Raw genomic sequence first — 18,579 nt, 5'->3', positions numbered from 1 at the left:
ACCAATACAGCATCAAGCCTACAGCTGTTGGAGGAGGCAGAAGGCACCAGAACAAGGGCCTCTTCTTTTTTTGGCAGGCAGTGCTCAGAATCATCCTTCCCTTTCATTCCTACCGCTGGCTAAGAAGATGCACGTTCATTTTGGGAAGGAACCTGTACAAGGCAAAAAGGTTCCCTCAGCCAACTATCTACTCCAGGGACTGAATATTTTTAGAAGTAATAAAAGCTTAAGTCACAGTACTGAGTACATATATTATCCCACCCCCCCTTGCTTCCCTAATGCTATTTGTGCTTGTAATAGATCTCCCACCACACCCCCCATTGTGTGGAAAGCCTTCCTGCCTATACATTAGAGTGTACTAAGATCTGACCTCTGTTCAGTCTATAATTCCTCCAACATTAATCGTTAGACTGTCCACTTCCAGGAACTGTCAGTCATCTGTGATCCTATATAAACTACAAGTTACTACAAACTAGAAGTGTTACTTGAGAAATCCCTTATCTTCCATTTCATGAGCTCCAGGGAGCCCAATCAGTTCTACAAGCACTGAAGCAAACATTTTAAAACGCCTGTGTAAACTTCCCTTTTCGTTCCAGCACACCACTCTCGGAATATGGGAGGCCGCCGTCCTTAACAATCATCTCAAAACTTGCCCATAACAATGAAGTCAGCCCACTGGGCCAGAATTTAATAAGTTTCTGACCATTTTGAAGAGGTCCTTAACATAAATAAAGTCAGATAAGCCTGATGAAGAGAGCTATTTTGTGTCACTCCATGAGACAGAGAAAGGAACAATGCCAGGTAAAAGTCTGTGTACTTAAATCAAACAGGATAGTGGAAGGTGTCAAAAGTGAGCTACAATTAGTAGTAAGAAAAGGAGTACTTGTGGCACCTTAGAGACTAACGAATTTAGTCTCTAAGGTGCCACAAGTACTCCTTTTCTTTTTGCGAATATAGACTAACAGGGCTGCTACTCTGAAACCTGACAATTAGTAGTAATACACTAGCAAAATTCAAAGCAGCCCCATGAATAGTATTATACAAATGTGACAAATATTTTATATAGGATTTAATACAAAAAAATCCCTTCATTAAATACATCACTAAACCGTTTGAAGCAAGAGGAAAGAATTTCAGAGTAGTAGAGTCAATGTTTTCATGTGCAAGACTGAAAGGTGTACTATGGCATCATAATGAATCTGGATATTGTATATATTTGCATAATTACAAAAATAAATTAAGAACTCTTTAATAGCTACAGTATATAATCTAAAATAATTTATTTTATACACATTAGATATCAGTACCTAGGGACTATGGCCAACAGTAGACTGTAAATACTGCTTTACATACAAAGGTAACACTATCAGAATACAAATCTATACATACATGTAGTATTTATAGTTGCTGTAGTATCTGAGTCATATGAAGTCTCTGCATTTATAAAGTGCTGGTGGACAAACAGCAATGTAAGGTAGAATGTCAATTTTTAAAAAAAAAAATGTTACCCAAGAACAATTTCTCTCTCACAGGGCATAGTTAAGGAGATTAGTTGCACATATGGTTCTGCACCCAACTGAACAGAAAAGGCCCTATCGTAAAGCTTAACATTTAAAAATACACAAACATGTTGCTGTAAACAGTTTGGTGAAATGAATAGCTCAGTGGTAAAACTCGAATAGTTTCTCTCTCTCCAGTGCCAAGTACAGATGAGGAAAAATTTAGTATTTATTAGAGGGCAGAGATACCAGAGGCTTATGGCTTTAGGTGTAGAGTCTATTTAGAAAAGATTTAGCCTTGGTCAGACAATAGTGTTTGTCATGCAGACATGCTTGGCTAGCAGCCAATGTTGATTCCATCTTTGACAATAAATATTCAAAAAGGGAGGAACCACTAACATAGCTGTCGCTTTTACTTCACTCTGCATTTTTAAAAGGTGTAGCCTTTCCTCCAGCTTGAAATAAACTGGCTTTTGCGCCTTCCCTCCCACATTTGACTTCAAAGGCTGACAGGCAGTTTCCTCTACAGAACTGTGAATTTAACCGTGAACACCTAGGTCATATTTCCTTTTTCCTATTCCTAACTGTTCTTTGCTTTCCTAGGGAAATAATTATCAAAGATAATTTATTAGTACTTTATCTCTAGGTCAAAGGCATAAATGCCTCTTGTTCTGAATGAAACTATGTAGCATTTTTATAGAGATGTCTAGTTTTGGACAGGTCACAACATTAATCAGACATGCACTCCTTTCTCCTAAAGCTTGGCATAGATGCATATTCTCCAGTAGTAAAGCATCTAACATGAAATTATAATTATATGAGGCCGATCACTTCTAAAACTTTTGTTTAAAATCAACTATACACTAGCTAACTAGATACGGCTTCATGATTATCCCATTATGTACAGCATTCAACTATTTATATGGAGGGTGGAAGTGTCAACTACTGTGGAACATTCACAGTTACTTGTTTGTTACATTTTCCACAGCATTGTTAACTTTACAGGCTATTGCATATGAGATAGTAACGAAGTAGTTAGCAGACAGTTAATACTGCCTACAAAAATTAAATTTGAATGAGACAGACTATATCCACAGGGTGCTAAGAGGAGTCAATCTTGTCTGAAAGGCATTGTTATTGTCAAGGGCAAACACATTCAGAAAAGGAAAGGCATGAGTCATAACTGGGCCCCTCAAGGGCTGCCTTTTGTTTCAGTCAGCGGGAAGACTGGTGTGGATTGCTTTTTGGGTGACTGCTAAGAAGAAAGAAAAGGAGTACTAGTGGCACCTTAGAGACTAACCAATTTATTTGAGCATAAGCTTTCGTGAGCTACAGCTCACTTCAATGGATACTGTAGCTCATGAAAGCTTATGCTCAAATAAATTGGTTAGTCTCTAAGGTGCCACTAGTACTCTTTTTTTGGGGGGGAATACAGACTAACACGGCCTCTACTCTGCAACCAACTGCAACCATTTTCCCACATCTCCAACCTGTATTTAGACTTCATTTTATGAGGTGAAAAAGACTGCTTTAAAATTATCTATTCATGGTATAGAGCCAATCATTCAAAAATAAATTTGTTTGTGGAAAGGGGTCAGATACATGAACTGTGTTCAGAAATGGAAAATATTAAACCTCTTTTTTACATGGGAAATAGGATGCAATTTCATGCATGAAGTTAAGCTACTTATTGCTACTGGCTGGGTAACATTAAGACAAATCAACATTTTAGTCATGAATTCTGAAATGAGAATATCCAATATCGTATGCCAGGGCATACATACACTGCAACATGGAACAGGAAGAAACTTTTCCCCTTCCATGAAAACACTATGGAATAGTTGATTAATAATGATCGGGCATTAGCAGACCACAAGGATATGAAACTTGATGGATCAACGGTTTGGTCCATTACATCAAATCTTATCACAAATCAACAGCATTAGAAATCACGGATGAAAAATATGTGATCTCTATTACAAAAAATAGGTTAATATTGCTTCACAAGACATGCAGTCAGACATTAAAATTCCCTTTGCAGTTTGAAAGGAGCTTTCTCTATTTAAACTCTAGTAGAGTGACTAACTTGATCAATCTTTTAATTCTTTATCACCATTCTAAATCCAATGGAAGCACATAAATCTCTTAAAAAGACATACGCCTGAGAGAAACATTACAGATTCATACAATGCTGAGTAACAGGTGTGGTGGTGATGGCATGGCCAGAAACAGCAAAGAGGACCAGTATTGTCTGTAGTGACATCATTATAAATGGCAGACCCAGATACCCAATGGATCCACAATATGATACCTATGAGAAGAAATATAAAATATTCATCTACTCATCTATGTCTAGTTATCACAACACCTACCTGATAACCAGCCCCAAGTCTGGTAGGATAGGTACTGTTCTGCTCTGTTCTCCTTTTACTCCCCTGTCATTGGCTCTACTTGTTCTGATTAGGTGGACCACTGCACCTGTACAGAACCATTCTGAAGTCAAGGGGATTCAACAGAGGGGTACACCTGCACAGAGTTGTGAGACCTGGCCATTACTGGGAGGGGGGAATTGCAATATCTCTGGTATATCAACTAGTCAACTTCCCATGCCTAAATCCAACTTCATTTGCATGAAGTAATTCTATTGGTAATAAACACCATGATTTTTTAACTGTTTTTTTTTATGAAGTCACAATAATTTTTTTAAATTAAAAAGTCAAATATGGCATGTATTCATCCAGATTTTGTCAATTTCAGTGTTTTTATTTGTTGAGTTGAATAATCTCCCTCTGGTGGTCAACTGAGCATCTCTACCAATTCTATTAATCATTCATTAAAAACTGAAACGTCGGAAATACCTTTTATTCTCCCTGACCTCCCCCGATGCATTATTTTTGCTGTTGAATATTAACAATCCATGTCTTTTCTATCCCTTTTGCTTGGAAACTTCTATGGAAAACTAGAGAACTAATAAGACAAACTCTCTGAAGCAGGGATTGTCACTCACTATGGGTAGGTCTACACTGGAAAAAGCTACAGCACTGAGAGATGTAGGGCTTGTCTACACTAAAGGCATGGCTACACTTGCGAGTTAGAGCACATTAAAACAGCCCCGGGTGCCCTAACTCATGACCTGTCCACACGCCAGGTCTGGCCCCTCACCTTGGGCAGTCAAGAGCCTGGCCTTGCTGTGTGAGTGGCTCCCAGCCAGCAGGTCCTCTTGCCTGTAAGGGACTCACCGCCCAGCAGCCAGGCGCCATCATGTGGCTGGGTAGGGCTGCTGGCCGTGGGGGAGGCTCTCGGGGGTCACATTCCAGGGGTCTGTCCTGCTCCCCAGAATGGTTCCACCTTCAATCAGTCACTGCAGCCCACTACCTGCAGGGGCCCAGCACATCTCCCTGGGACCGAGCCACCAGGGACTGGTGCAGAGGTTGGACCAGTCTCGGCTGGTGGAGGGGGGGCAGCACGGAGGACTCGGCCAGGCCCCACCCAGCAAGTGGGTCCCGTGGGAGATCAGCTTGGGCAGGCCCAACTCCAGCCTGGCTGATCGTGCTGCTCCTGAGGGGCGGACCAGCAATAGCCACACTGCCGGCTCAGCCTGGTGGACACGGTCACCTCCCAGTGGGGCTGGTGAGTGTAGTGGGGGGCACTGGGTGGTGGTGGTTGTGGTGGTATGCAGAGCGCTGTGCAGTTGTGGTGGGGAGTCTGTGGGGGATGTCTCTGGGCAGGGGGCTGTTGGGCATAGGTGTTGGTGGGGAGTCTGTTGGGGGGCACTGGGCTGGGAGGCAGTGTGTAAACAGGGCTGTAAACAGGAGTCTGAGTGGGAATACTGTTGGAGGAGAAAGTTTTTGTATTTGTATTATTTGTATGTGTAGAGGCTTGTAGGGGCTTTGTGCTGGGAGAGAAGCTGAGCCCCGATTAGGGGGCGGGGCTTCTCTGAGTAGGGGTCCTATAAAGGTAGCCAGCCAGTCAGGCAGCAGCACAGACAGCTGCAGTGGCCCAGGAGCCAGCAAACAGAGCTGTAAACAGGGGAGTTTGTATTGCGGTGCTCATTTGGGGTTTGTTTTTGCTGTGGGTGGTGGTGTTTTGGTGTGGTTTGTGTTCCCCAGATTAACAGGATTTAGGTGGGAAGGCTATGACAGAGACAGAGGCAGCAGTGGGAGTGACCCATGTAGTGGAAGATGCAATGAAGATGACTGGATGTGGAAGCTGCGGTATGTACATGATCCTGGAGGGGGTACCGGGAAAGAGTTTCATCTGCATGAAGTGCTGTCTGACAGAGCTGATGGAAGAGAAGATCCGAGGATTGGAGATGCAAGTGGAAAGTCTGGTTGAGTTTAGAAGGGGGTTCAAGTGGATTATGGAGCAAAGACATGAGGCAGCTGAAGGGAAAAACTCAGACTGGCAGATGGAAGCAGGAATGAAGAATTCCGAGGGAGACTGCTGGGTGAAGAAAATGGACAGTGGAAGCATGTGACTAAAAGAACCAGGCAGAGCAAAAGACAGGCTAGTGAAGGAGAAATAGAGCTCAAGAACAGGTTTGCAGAGTTGGAAAATGAAGAAGGGGCTCAGCAGGTGGTCACTGAAGGTGAAAGGGCAAGAAAGAAGAGAAGAGCAACTAGCCCTATAGGAAAAGGGGAAGAGTCAATGGAGACTACACCAAATATGAGCCCCAGGAGGATACAGGATGGCTTGAAGAGGATTACAAGGGAGAATAGGAATGGAAAGAATTTACAGCCAGAGGGAACAGGGGATAGACCGGAGAATCGCACCATCACCAGGAAAAGGCAGGCCTACGTGATCAGGGACTCCTTACTGAGAAGAATAGACAGGCCTGTAACCAGAGTTGATCCAGACAATAGAAAGGTGTGCTGTCTTCCAGGTGCTAAGATACGGGATGTGGACCTGAAGTTGAAAAGGATCCTAAAGGGAGCGGGAAAGAATCCACTGATTGTCCTTCATGTGGGAACAAATGATACCGGTAGATTCTCACTGGAACGTATCAACGGAGACTATGCCAGGGTGGGGAAGACACTTAAGGAAATCGAGGCTCAGGTATAAATCTTCAGTGGGATTCTGTCTGTTCCTAGAGAAGGGAAACAAAGATGTGACAAGATTATGACTATCAACAGATGGCTTAGGCAGTGGTGCTATAAGGAGGGCTTTGGGATGTATGACTGCTGGGATGCATTTATGGACAGAGGACAGTTCTCTTGGGATGGACTTCATCTGAGTAGGGAAGGAAATAGACTTCTAGGATGGAGGCTGAGACAACTGATTAAGAGAGCTTTAAACTAGGAATTTGGGGGAGATGGTTGGGAGATGTCCAGGTAATCTCCACGCCGGATTTTAGCATTGAGAGGGAAGAAAACAAAGTAAGAAAGGATACAGCCATGGGTAGGAGAATGGACATAAGGAGGAAGGGCAGTGTGGATACCAGTCTAATAGGTCATACTGGTTGTAGAATGGCCTTGCTCACATTCTTTACCCGATTACGCACGGACAAACAGCAAAAATTAAGATGTTTGCACACCAATGCGAGGAGCCTAGGTAACGAAATGGAGCTACTGGTGCAGGAAGTGAAACCAGATATTCTAGGGATAACAGAAACATGGTGGAATAGTCGTCATGACTGGACTACAGGTATTGAAGGGTATGTGCTGTTTAGGAAAGACAGAAATAAAGGTAAAAGTTGGTGGAGTAGTACTGTATATCAATGATGAGGTAGAATGTAAAGAAATAAGATGCAATGGAATGGATAAGACAGAGTCCGTCTGGACAAAAATCACATTGGGGAAGAAAACTACTAGAGTCTCCCCTGTGATAGTGCTTGGGGTGTGCTATAGACGGCCGGCATCTAATTTGGATATGGATAGAGCCCTCTTAATGTTTTTAATAAAGTAAATACTGATGGAAACTGTGTGATCATGGGAGACTAACTTCCCAGATATACACTGGAGAACAAGTGCTAGTAATAATAATAGGGCTCAGATTTTCCTAGATGCGATAGCTAATGGATTCCTTCATCAAGAAGTTGCTGAACCAACAAGAGGGGATGCCATTTTAGATTTGATTTGGTGAGTAGTGAGGACCTCATAGAAGAAATAGCTGTATGGGACAACCTGGGTTCAAGTGATCATGAGCTAATTCAGTTCAAACTGAACAGAAGGATAAACAAAAATAAATCTGCGACTAGGGTTTTTGATTTCAGAAGGGCTGACTTTCAAAAATTAAGGAAATTAGTTAGGGAAGTGGACTGGATTGAAGAATTTAAGGATCTAGAGGCAGAGGAGGCCCAGGATTACTTCAAGTCAAGCTGCAGAAGCTATCAGAAACCTGCATCCCAAGAAAGGGGAAAAAATTCATTGGCAGGAGTTGTAGACCAAGCTGGATGAGCAAGCAAAGCTACCTTATTGAGGTCAGAACATGTAGGGATAAAGTGAGAAAGGCTAAAAGTCAAGTAGAGTTGGACCTTGCAAAGGGAATTAAAACCAATAGTAAAAGGTTCTATAGCCATATAAATAAGAAGAAAACAAAGAAAGAAGAAGTGGGACCGTTAAACACTAAAGATGGAGTGGAGGTTAAGGATAATCTAGGCATGGCCTAATATCTAAACAAATACTTTGCCTCAGTCTTTAATGAGGATCTTAGGGATAATGGTAACATGACAAATGGGAATGAGGATATGGAGGTAGATATTACCATATCTGAGGTAGAAGTGAAACTCGAACAGCTTAATGGGACTAAATCGGTGGGCCTGGATATCTTCATCCAAGAATATTAAAGGAATCGGCACATGAAATTGCAAGCCCATTAGCAAGACTTTTTAATGAATCTGTAAACTCAGGAGTTGTACTGCATGACTGGAGAATTGCTAACACAGTTCCTATTTTTAAGAAAGGGGCAAAAAGTGATCCAGGTAACTACAGGCCTGTTAGTTTGACACCTGTAGTATGCAAGGGCTTGGAAAAAATTTTGAAGGAGAAAGTAGTTAAGGACATTGAGGTCAATGGTAAATGGGACAAAATACAACATAGTTTTACAAAAGGTAGATCGTGCCACCAACCTGATCTCCTTCTTTGAGAAAGTAACAGATTTTTTAGACAAAGGAAATGCAGTGGATCTAATTTACCTAGGTTTCAGTAAGGCGTTTGATATGGTGCCACATGGGGAATTATTAGTTAAATTGGAAAAGATGGGGATCACTATGAAAATTGAAAGGTGGATAAGGAATTGGTTAAAAGGGAGACTACAGCAGGTCATACTGAAAGGTAAACTGTCAGGCTTGAGGTTGCCAGTGGAGTTCCTCAGGGATCGGTTTTGGGACCAATCTTATTTAATCTTTTTATTACTGACCTTGGCACAAAAAGTGGGAGTGTTCTAATAAAGTTTGTGGATGATACAAAGCTGGGAGGTATTGCTAATTTAGAGAAGGACCAGGATATCATACAGGAGGATCTGGATGACCTTGTAAACTGGAGTTCTAATAGGATGAAATTTAATAGTGAGAAGTGTAAGGTCATGCATTTAGGGATTAATAACAAGAATTTTAGTTATAAGCTGGGGATGCATCAATTTGAAGTAACGGAGAAGGACCTTGGAGTATTGGTTGATCATAGGATGACTATGAGCCGCCAATGTGATATGACCGTGAAAAAAGCTAATGCACTCTTGGGATGCATCAGGAGAGGTACTTCCAATAGAGATGTGGAGGCGTCAGTGCCCTGTATAATGGTACTAGTGAGACCTCATATGGAATACTGTGTCCAGTTCTGGTCTCCCATGTTTAAGAAGGATGAATTCAAACTGGATCAGGTACAGAGAAGGGCTACTAGGATGATCTGAGGAATGGAAAATCTGTTTTATGAAAGGAGACTCAAGAAGCTTGGCTTGTTTAGCCTAACCAAAAGAAGGTTGAGGGGAGATATGATTGCTCTCTATAAATATATCAGAGGAATAAATACCAGAGAGGGAGAGGAATTATTTAAGCTCAGTACCAATGTGGACACAAGAACAAATGGATATAAACTGGCCATCAGGAAGTTTAGACTTGAAATTAGATGAAGGTTTCTAACCATCAGAGGAGTGAAGTTCTGGAATAGCCTTCCAAGGGAAGCAGGGGGGGCAAAAGACCTATCTGGTTTCAAGATTAAACTCGATAAGTTTATGGAGGAGATGGTATGATGGGATAACATGATTTTGGCAATTAAATGATCTTTAAATATTCATGGTAAATAGGCCCAATGGCCTGTGATGGGATGTTAAATAGGGTGGGATCTGAGTTACTACAGAGAATTCTTTCCTGGGTATCTTGCTGGTGAATCTTGCCCACATGCTCAGGGTTCAGCTGATCGCCATATTTGGGGTTGGGAAGGAATTTTCCTCCAGGGCAGATTGGCAGAGGCCCTGGGGGTTTTTCGCCTTCCTCTGTAGCATGGGGCACGGGTCACTTGCTGGAGGATTCTCTGTACCTTGAAGTCTTTAAACCATGATTTGAGGACTTCAATAGCTCAGACATAGGTGAGATGTTTATTGCAGGAGTGGGTGGGTGAGATTCTGTGGCCTGCATTGTGTAGGAGGTCAGACTAGATGATCATAATGATCCCTTCTGACCTTAATGTCTATGAGTGATGCAGTGTATGTCTGGTGGCTGCTGGTTTCTAAAGTGTGCCCTCACTCTGGGCTGGGCAGAGCAGTGCCATCCCCGTCGTGCTATGTCTCATTTCCCCTGACTGGTGCCTCGCTCCAGGGACTGACCACTCCTGACCCCCGCGCCATGCCCCATTGCCCTTGTGGGGGCCCATAAATATGTTTGGCACTGGGCCCAAAAAAGGTTAATCCAGCCCTGTCCATGCCAGGGTTCCTGGGGGCTATAGTCAGAGAAGTCCCTGAAAGTGTGAGGGTAAGAGGCCTGCCAGAGCCACTAGATGGATGGTTATAGCTTCTGGAGGCCCACACAGATCCCTGGGGATCTGCCAGGTTTGGAAAACAGCAGGCTTGATAGGCTTTGCTATGAGGAGCAAAGAGGATGATGCAGGGAGGTTTTCCTCAAGCGAGTCCTCACAGAAATTTCTTCTAGAGCCCCATCATGACTTGAGGTGTTCTCTCTCCCATGGGAATAAGTTGGGCCTCCAAGGGTATGTTTACACTGAAGTTGGAAATGTGATTGCAGTTCAGATACGCATATCTGCGCTAGCTTTAGTCTACCTAGCACAGTTAAAATAGCAGTGAAGATGTGGCAGCAATGGCCCCGGCACAGACGAGCAACACAAGTACATACCTAGGATTCTGATCAGATTTGTACGTTCCCCCACGGGAGCCACGGCACACATCTTCAGTGCTATTTTTAGTAGCACTAGCTAGATTAAAGCTAGCACCGGTATGCGTACCTCAGCTACAGTCACATCTGTGACTGTGGTGTAGACATACCATGAGTATAGTTTCTTCTGAAAAGTTTCCATGGGCCATATTTATAAAGGCATTTAGACTTTAATGGTAGTTAGGTTCCTAACCTGCTTTCGGATTTGTAAATCCCACTAGGTGCCTAACTGCATTTTTAGGCGTCTCCGCATATAATTTTATAAGTCTGGCCCTTGTTCTTGTCTACACTAACAATTTCCCCACCGTCAGTCTAGCACAGTGGGTTTCAACTTCTTTCACTTGAAATTGCAGACCCCTAAAAAATTTCAAATGGAGGTGCAGACCCCTTTGGAAATCTTAGACGTAATCTGCAGATCCGCGCGGGTTGGACCACAGATTGAAAACCACTACCTAGCACAAGTGCAGTTCTATTGGTGGTAGTGAGGGGGGTACAGGTATTTTAACAACTATACCCTAAACTGTATCTTTGTCTGTACTAGCACTTCCCCGTTGCCACCATCGGCAAAGCTAGACCAGTGGGATGAAAAGTGCTGAAAATTCCCAATGCAGACGTGTCCTTTAACTTTCAGTTTTCACCGTCTGCACCCCTGCCAAGTGTCACTCATCTGGAATGACAGCCACACATTTGGCTCTGCTATCATGCTCACTCAGGCCAAATGAAGTATCTTTAATTCCAGGGCTACAGGCAGAGATCAATATTTCCCCTTCCGTTCTTCCCTCCCTTAGCAACTCCTGAGGAATAATCAAGACTTCCTCCTTTCTCTCTTCTCTATCCAAAAACAATTGGGGAGCATTCATTATTTATTATGGTAGTGCTTATGGCAAACCAAGAATGGGGCTCTATTGTGCTAGACCAGAGGTGGGCAAACTACAGCCCACGGGCCACATCCAGCCTGTGGGACCATCCTGCTCACCCCCTGAGCTCCCGGCCGGGGAGGCTAGCTCCCACCGCCTCCCCCCGCAGCCTCACCTCACCTCACCGCGCGCCAGTGCTCTGGGTGGCATGGCTGGCTCTGGCTGGGCCACGCGGCTGTGGGCTCCTGCCACTCTGAGCGGCATGGTAAGGGTGGGGGGGGTTGGATAAGGGGCAGGAGGCCCTGGGGGGCAGTCAAGCAACAGGGAGCGATTGGATAGGCGTGGGAGTCCCGGGAGGGGGGGAGGAGGCCTGTCAGGGGGCAGGGGTGTGCATAGGGGTCGGGGCAATCAGCGGACAGGGAGCAGGGGGTTTGGATGGGGGTGGGGTCTTGAGTGTGGTTAGGGTTGGGGGTCCCAGAAGGGGGCAGTTAGGGGACAAGGAGCAGGGGGGGTTGGATGGGTCGGGGGTTCTGAGGGGGGCAATCAGGGGGCAGATAGGGGGTAGGGGCCAGGCTGTTTAGGGGGGGCACAGTCTTCCCTACCTGGGCCACCATATATAGTTTCACAACCCCCAATGTGGCCCTCGGGCCAAAAAAAGTTTACTCACCTCTGTGCTAGACACTAGGACTATGTCTACATTAGCACTTTTGTCGGTAAAACTTATGTCTCTCAGGGGTGTGGAAAAAACCACACGCCTGACTGACATAACTTACACTGACAAAAGCACAGGTGTGGAAAGCGCTTTGTCAGCAGGAGACATAGAACAGCAGCACAATCCACAATCCTGAGATACCTGTGGAGTGAGGCAGACAGAACCAGAGCTATTGGATAAATTCAAAGAGAGAAAGGACTGAGCAGGAGACTGGACCATTGTGGGAAGAGAGCCAATGTACGAGGGGTAGGTAGAAGAGAAAGGATTAGGTGATGGGCAAAGAAACAATGGTGAAAATAAAATACAGATGGAAAAGAGACCAAGAGAGAGGAGGAAAAAAGGAGAAAAGAAAACAATGCAGGTACAAATGGAGAAGGATAGTTTTGTGCTAACACAAAGGACTCTGAAGGTCCAAATCGGAGGACACCAGTATCTATATGGTGCCTCCTGGATTCTATTTTTCTGCTCTGAATATTAGCATTAGTTTATTAACAGATAAGCTAAATCAGAAAATAATCTTGCTCACTTATTGTGCTTACATCCACAATACCATCGCTTGTAGAGTATAGAGAATGTGGCAGTTATGCATCTAATCAGACGCATCGGTAGAATGCTTTTTGATACAATCATGTTTGAATTTGAACACAGTTACAACTAGCACCGGCCCAGTGAAATCAAATACCTCTGTTCTGAAATATATGTACAAAGGATAGCTGTCTTAAAAGTTGTTTTTGAACTTTAATTTATTCCTTTCATTTACTGTATATCTAGTATAGTATTGGTACAGATGTTAGACCATGATTCTGCTCTGAAGTAACAAGGAAAGAAATTAAAATGTGTTAGAGCATTTTGTTAGTGGATTTGGCCGGACTTTGGTCTTGAACTGACAGGACTCTTAAAGCATCTTTATAGTAATTGCTAACCCCTAAAGATTTTGATTAAGATTGTAACCTGATTTTTAACATGATTGACTCCACATGGCTGATGTCCACACACAACATGAGTAACTGAGTGAGTATAGTACTGTGTAGGCCTTGATCACGAACAGCTATACCACGACTGACTTGTTTCTAACCAGATTCTAACACAATTGTTTGGTTCTGAGGTTTGTTTGCTTGGTTGGTTGTGTAGAAGGGACTGTCTAATCAAGTGCATTGTAATACATGCACCACAATGCTTTGCCTGTGGCACCAGCAGAAGCAGTTGTGCAACATGGAAGATTGTGGACACCATTGTTTGCTTATCTATGTACTTTTAACTTCTCTATTATGCCAGAGAAAAGTCTGCTTTGTGGATGCAATGAATCATGTTAGCTTTATGTATGTCAAATGCCTAGTTACAGAAATTCTGCTCTTAGACCTTGTATACATGTCACAATTGAATCAATTTAGCCAAATTGGTTTAGAAACTGATTTAGTTAACCATTAGTGCAACTTCCTTCAGATAAAATCAGTACTACACTCTTAAACCAAAACTAGAGCATCTACACTATATCATTTTCTCAACCAATTTTAATTAGATCAGGACAATTTTCTTGTGTAAATAATGACTCAGTTATACTTAGGCATGCCTGTTACAGGCCATGTAGCTGAATAGGCACACCTGAGGCCAGAATTTAAAGACAATGTAGTTACAATGAGAACAGAGTTTGACCTGGAAGATGTCTATTACTGATGATACACAAGTCAGAAAGAAGACAACCCAGTTTTAAATTCTAGGCTGGAATGCAGGGATGGCAGTGACAGTCATCTTTTTGCTTAAAGTAGGCAAATTTACTCTGGCGATCAATGAGACCCAACAATCATGGAACTCTCCTGTTTTCACAGAGTCATTTTTCAGAGACCCACATGCTAAATTTGTATATAAGTGCACCAAGTTCCAACACAACTCATACAGAAGAGACAACAGTTTAGGAGAACTGTTAATTTGGTTTGCAATCTAGGTGAGGTAATATATTTTATTGGACCAATTTCTGTAGGTGAGACAAGCTGTGTATGAAATGAGCTGTAGCTCACGAAAGCTTATGCTCAAATAAATTGGTTAGTCTCTAAGGTGCCACAAGTATTCCTTTTCTTTAAGCTCAAAAGCTTGTCTCTCACCAACAGAAGTTGGTCCAATAAAAGATATTACCTCACCTACTTTGCCTCTCTCTTATCCTGAGACTGACATGGCTACAACAACACTGCATCCACTTTGGTTTACTAAATTCATCTCACATGCCATCCTGAAGGCAGACAGTGATGTAATGTCGACATTAATAAATTGCTGGTCTATCAGGATAAACATACATTATACTTTGTTAACTTTCATTTGGACAGCAAAGTAGCAGGGGCAGAAGAGATACCAACAGATTTATGAGCTGTCAAGACCCAGTGCTGGTCAACCCTACCAAAATGCATCACAAAAAAGAGATACTGTTTCAATCTTTGCAAAGGAAGATCAATAGCTAAATGGCTATTAGTCTCCCATATATTACAGGCACCTAAGTCTGAAGACAGTCTACTTCCTGTTGAATAACAACAAAACATCTCTCTCAAAGCCAGACATTATTTCCACTTCAATAGACGCTCACTACTCTGTTTACTAGGCTTGCTTATTTGGCAGGCCAGGCCATGCTCCCTCTGTCAAAACTATTTCTGTCGTTCTCAGCTTTTCTAAAATTTCCTCTTCTACTTATACAGAAACGTCATATGTGATACAGGAACTGGAAGAAATTCTGTTTCCAGACACTTATGTTATCATCAATCAGAGATGTAACATAGTTCAAATCTGATTTTGTTTTACTACAGGTATGTTTTTAAGTTGTGGGTTTAAAAAAAAAAATTTTTTTTAATGGCAATGGGTTTAGTCCATTTCTTCAAATTCAGCTGAGGCTTATCCTTGAAAGGTAGAAATGAGGAAAAAGCTCCCTTACTAAGGCCTTGTCTACACTACAGAGTTTTGTTGACAAAAGTTATGTCAACACTCAAAAGGTGCTATAATTAAAATTGGTATTGCATGTTCACACTCACTCCCTCTGTCAGGAAAACATGTCCACACTTGGGGCACTAGCATCGACTGCGTGAGCAGTGCACTGTGGGTACCTATCCCATAGTCCAGCTCAACACCGCTAGGCCTTGTGGGAAGGCAGAGTGGATCGTGGCGCATCTTGGGACCAGGCTTAATGTCCCATGGTGCATTGCTTTCTGTCCCAGCATTCCATGGGCTTCCGGCTTTCTTTCTCAGTATTTTTCAATGGCCCTTGTTTGTGAGAAGGGATGGATCCCGCACTGCTCTCCTATGCTCTGTTAACTGTCATGAAGGCATCATGGATCGCAGTGCAGGTAATTGCAAAGTTCCTAACTGAAGACGACCCCCAGTTGCCTGACATACTGTGTGATATGCATAAGAGCAACTGTAGATTGCTTTTGGCATTCACAGAACAGCTGCAGAGGGTGGGCCATTGCTTCTGGGCTCAGGAAACAAGCACTGAATTGTTGGATTGTATCATCGTGCAGGTGTGGGATGATGAGCAGTGGCTACAGAACTTTTGGATGTGGAAAGCCACCTTCCTGGAACTGTGTGCGGAGCTCACTCCAGCACTGCGGGACAAGGACACCAGAATGAGAGCTGCCCTATAGGTAGAGAAGCGTGTCGCAATCACTGTGTGGAAGCTGGCTACACCAGACTGCTTCAAGTTGGTCGTGAATCAATTTGGAGTGGAAAAGTCGACCACTGGAGTTTCATTAATGCAAGTGTACAGGGCAATTAATCGACTCCTGCTACGGACGACCGTGACTCTTGGAAATGTGCATGAAATAGTGGATGGCTTTGCAGAACTGTGGAAGGCAATAGATGGCACACATATTCCAATTTTGGCAAAAGACCATCTTGTGATGGAGTACATCAATAGGAAGTTTCTCCATGGTGTTGCAGGCACTTGTGGATCATCGTGGGCGTTTCTCTGACATCAACGTGGGGTGGTCCGGGAAGGTGCATGATGCATGCATCTTCAGGAACACTGGCCTGTATAGAAAGCTACAAGCAGGGACTTTCTTTTCAGACCAGAAGATTACAGTGGGGGATGTTGAAATGCCCATAGCGATCCTGGAAGACCCCAGCGTACCCCTTACAGCCATGACTCACGAAAACCTACATGGGAACCTGGACAGCAGTAAGGAGTGGTTTAACAACAGGATAAGTAAGTGCCAGAGGACAGTGGAACGTTCCTTTGGCAGATTAAAGGTGTGCTGGCCATGTCTTTATGGCAGATTAGACCTGAATGAAGATAATATTCCCATGGTCATAGCCGCGTGTTGTACATTGTATAATCTTTGTGAAGCTAAGACTGAAAGGTTTGCTCAGGGGTGGAGTATTGAGGCAGACCGCTTGGCTACTGATTTTGAGCTATCAGAGGGGCCCAGAGGGGGGTAATTCGAATCAGGAAGGCTTTGCAGCAACACTTTGAAAATGTGAACCAGTAATGCGTATCTCTGTATTAGTGCTGCAATCTTACATTACATGTAGTTTTCCTAGGTAGAAATGGAGACATTTGGGGCGTTACATTCCAGTAAGCAAATGATTAAACTGCCTGTGTATGTATTGGTAGTGCCGGCTATCTCAGTTTGTAGGAAACAAATAAAGATGAGTTACCCTTCCAAAACTTTGCTTATATTGCACAACAACACATACACACACACACAGATGCTTACTGGGAAAGGAGGTACCAGGGAAGAGCAGACTTTCAGAGATGTATGTAGGTCCAGCTATCATTTTGAAAGTTGTCCAAGGAGATGGAGTGAAGGGGAAACCAAGAAGTCCTGGAACGTGGAAAGGAATGTGTGGGCGGAGTTGGGGGGCATGGAAAAGAGTTCTGAATGTGCTCTAGGGGAGGGCGGGCACTGATCTGCTCAGTCTGCAGCATTATTAAGGACTTCAGCATCTGCGTTTGCTCCTCCATGACTTTAGTCATCCGCTCAGTAGTGTCCTTAAACTCCTGATTTCCATTTCTGTCCTGCCTTTTGGCTTCCCTCCACTCCTTGTGTTCTCTTTTCTCTGCATTGGAAAAATGCAGTACCTCCCGGAACATGTCTTCTTATCTGGTGGAGATATTCGGCCAGTGTGGGTGGCGTGTTCCTGAAGGCCACATCTGCTGAAGCAGAGGGACCAATGCACAGAAACACGATCGGTATGTTCACACACAGCATTGAAACATTTCAGTAAAATATACCTTTTGTAACGATAACAATCACTTTCTTACTGGACCTTGGCAAGCACACATCTCTGTGAACACCCAAAGCATGGTGAGTGTTGGCTGGGGGTGGGAGCGCTCTACATGGAGAAAACAGCAAGCACTCTGCAAGGGTTGTGGTGCAGCTGACTAGGGGAGAAAATCTAAAATTCTCCCACACTTTTCCACAGGCGGGGGCGAGGGGGGTGGTCATTGTAGCAGATATCTTGCTCCTGAGGGTAAGCAGGGAAGCAGGGGGACATTTACTACACGCTTGTAGCTTCTGCCCTAGTCCCTATGCCACTTTGGTCCCTGCACAAGTGATTGCTGAATGGCATGGGAAAGTTTCCTACAATGGGGGAAGGAACAAAACAGTTCTGCCAAGGAACCTTTGGCAAAGGATTACCGAATACCTCCAGGAAACTTTCCTAGAGATCTCTTTGGAGGATTCCTGTGAGATCTCAGGATGCATCTACACCCTGTTCCCCCATACTGATTAGATACACAGAGAAATGTCCAGCACACAGAAACACAGCCAGGCTTCTACACTTCTATACCGTGAACCCACCCCTGCACTACACAAACCACAGCCACTTACCAGGCATCTCCTCTCCTGCTTCTTGCTTGCCGGAGAGCAGCTGCTGAGACTGGCTAGACACCTCCGGAGTGGTGAACAGTTCCTTGCTCCCTGCCCCACCAAGCGACCCCGCCGGGAGCTCCACATCATCGTCTAACTCCACCTCTTCATCAACGACTTTGTCCTCTGGGTTAGGCCCTCTTTCCGCCTCCTCCAGGCCCGCTGAAGTATCCAAGGGGCTCTTGGCGGTAGAGGTGGGGTCGCCACCGTGGTTAGCATCCAGCTCCTTATAGGACCAGCAGGTCTTAGGTGCAGCATCATAGTGATGGTTTGCCTCCTTTGCCTTATGGTATGTCTGCTCCTTTATCTTCACTCTGCACTGCAGTGTGTCCTGATCACAGACCTT

At 43.9% G+C, this 18,579-nt stretch overlaps 1 protein-coding gene across 3 annotated transcripts in view; it reads right to left on the bottom strand.

Annotated features, from left to right (window-relative positions):
* Nucleotides 1-18,579, bottom strand: part of PRICKLE1 (prickle planar cell polarity protein 1) — a 107,302-nt gene that overhangs the window by 19,014 nt on the left and 69,709 nt on the right. The window lies entirely within an intron of this gene.

This window comes from Lepidochelys kempii, chromosome 1 (assembly GCF_965140265.1).
Source record: "Lepidochelys kempii isolate rLepKem1 chromosome 1, rLepKem1.hap2, whole genome shotgun sequence".
NCBI classification, from domain to species: Eukaryota; Metazoa; Chordata; order Testudines; family Cheloniidae; genus Lepidochelys; species Lepidochelys kempii.
This window is presented reverse-complemented; position numbering and strand designations above follow the sequence as displayed.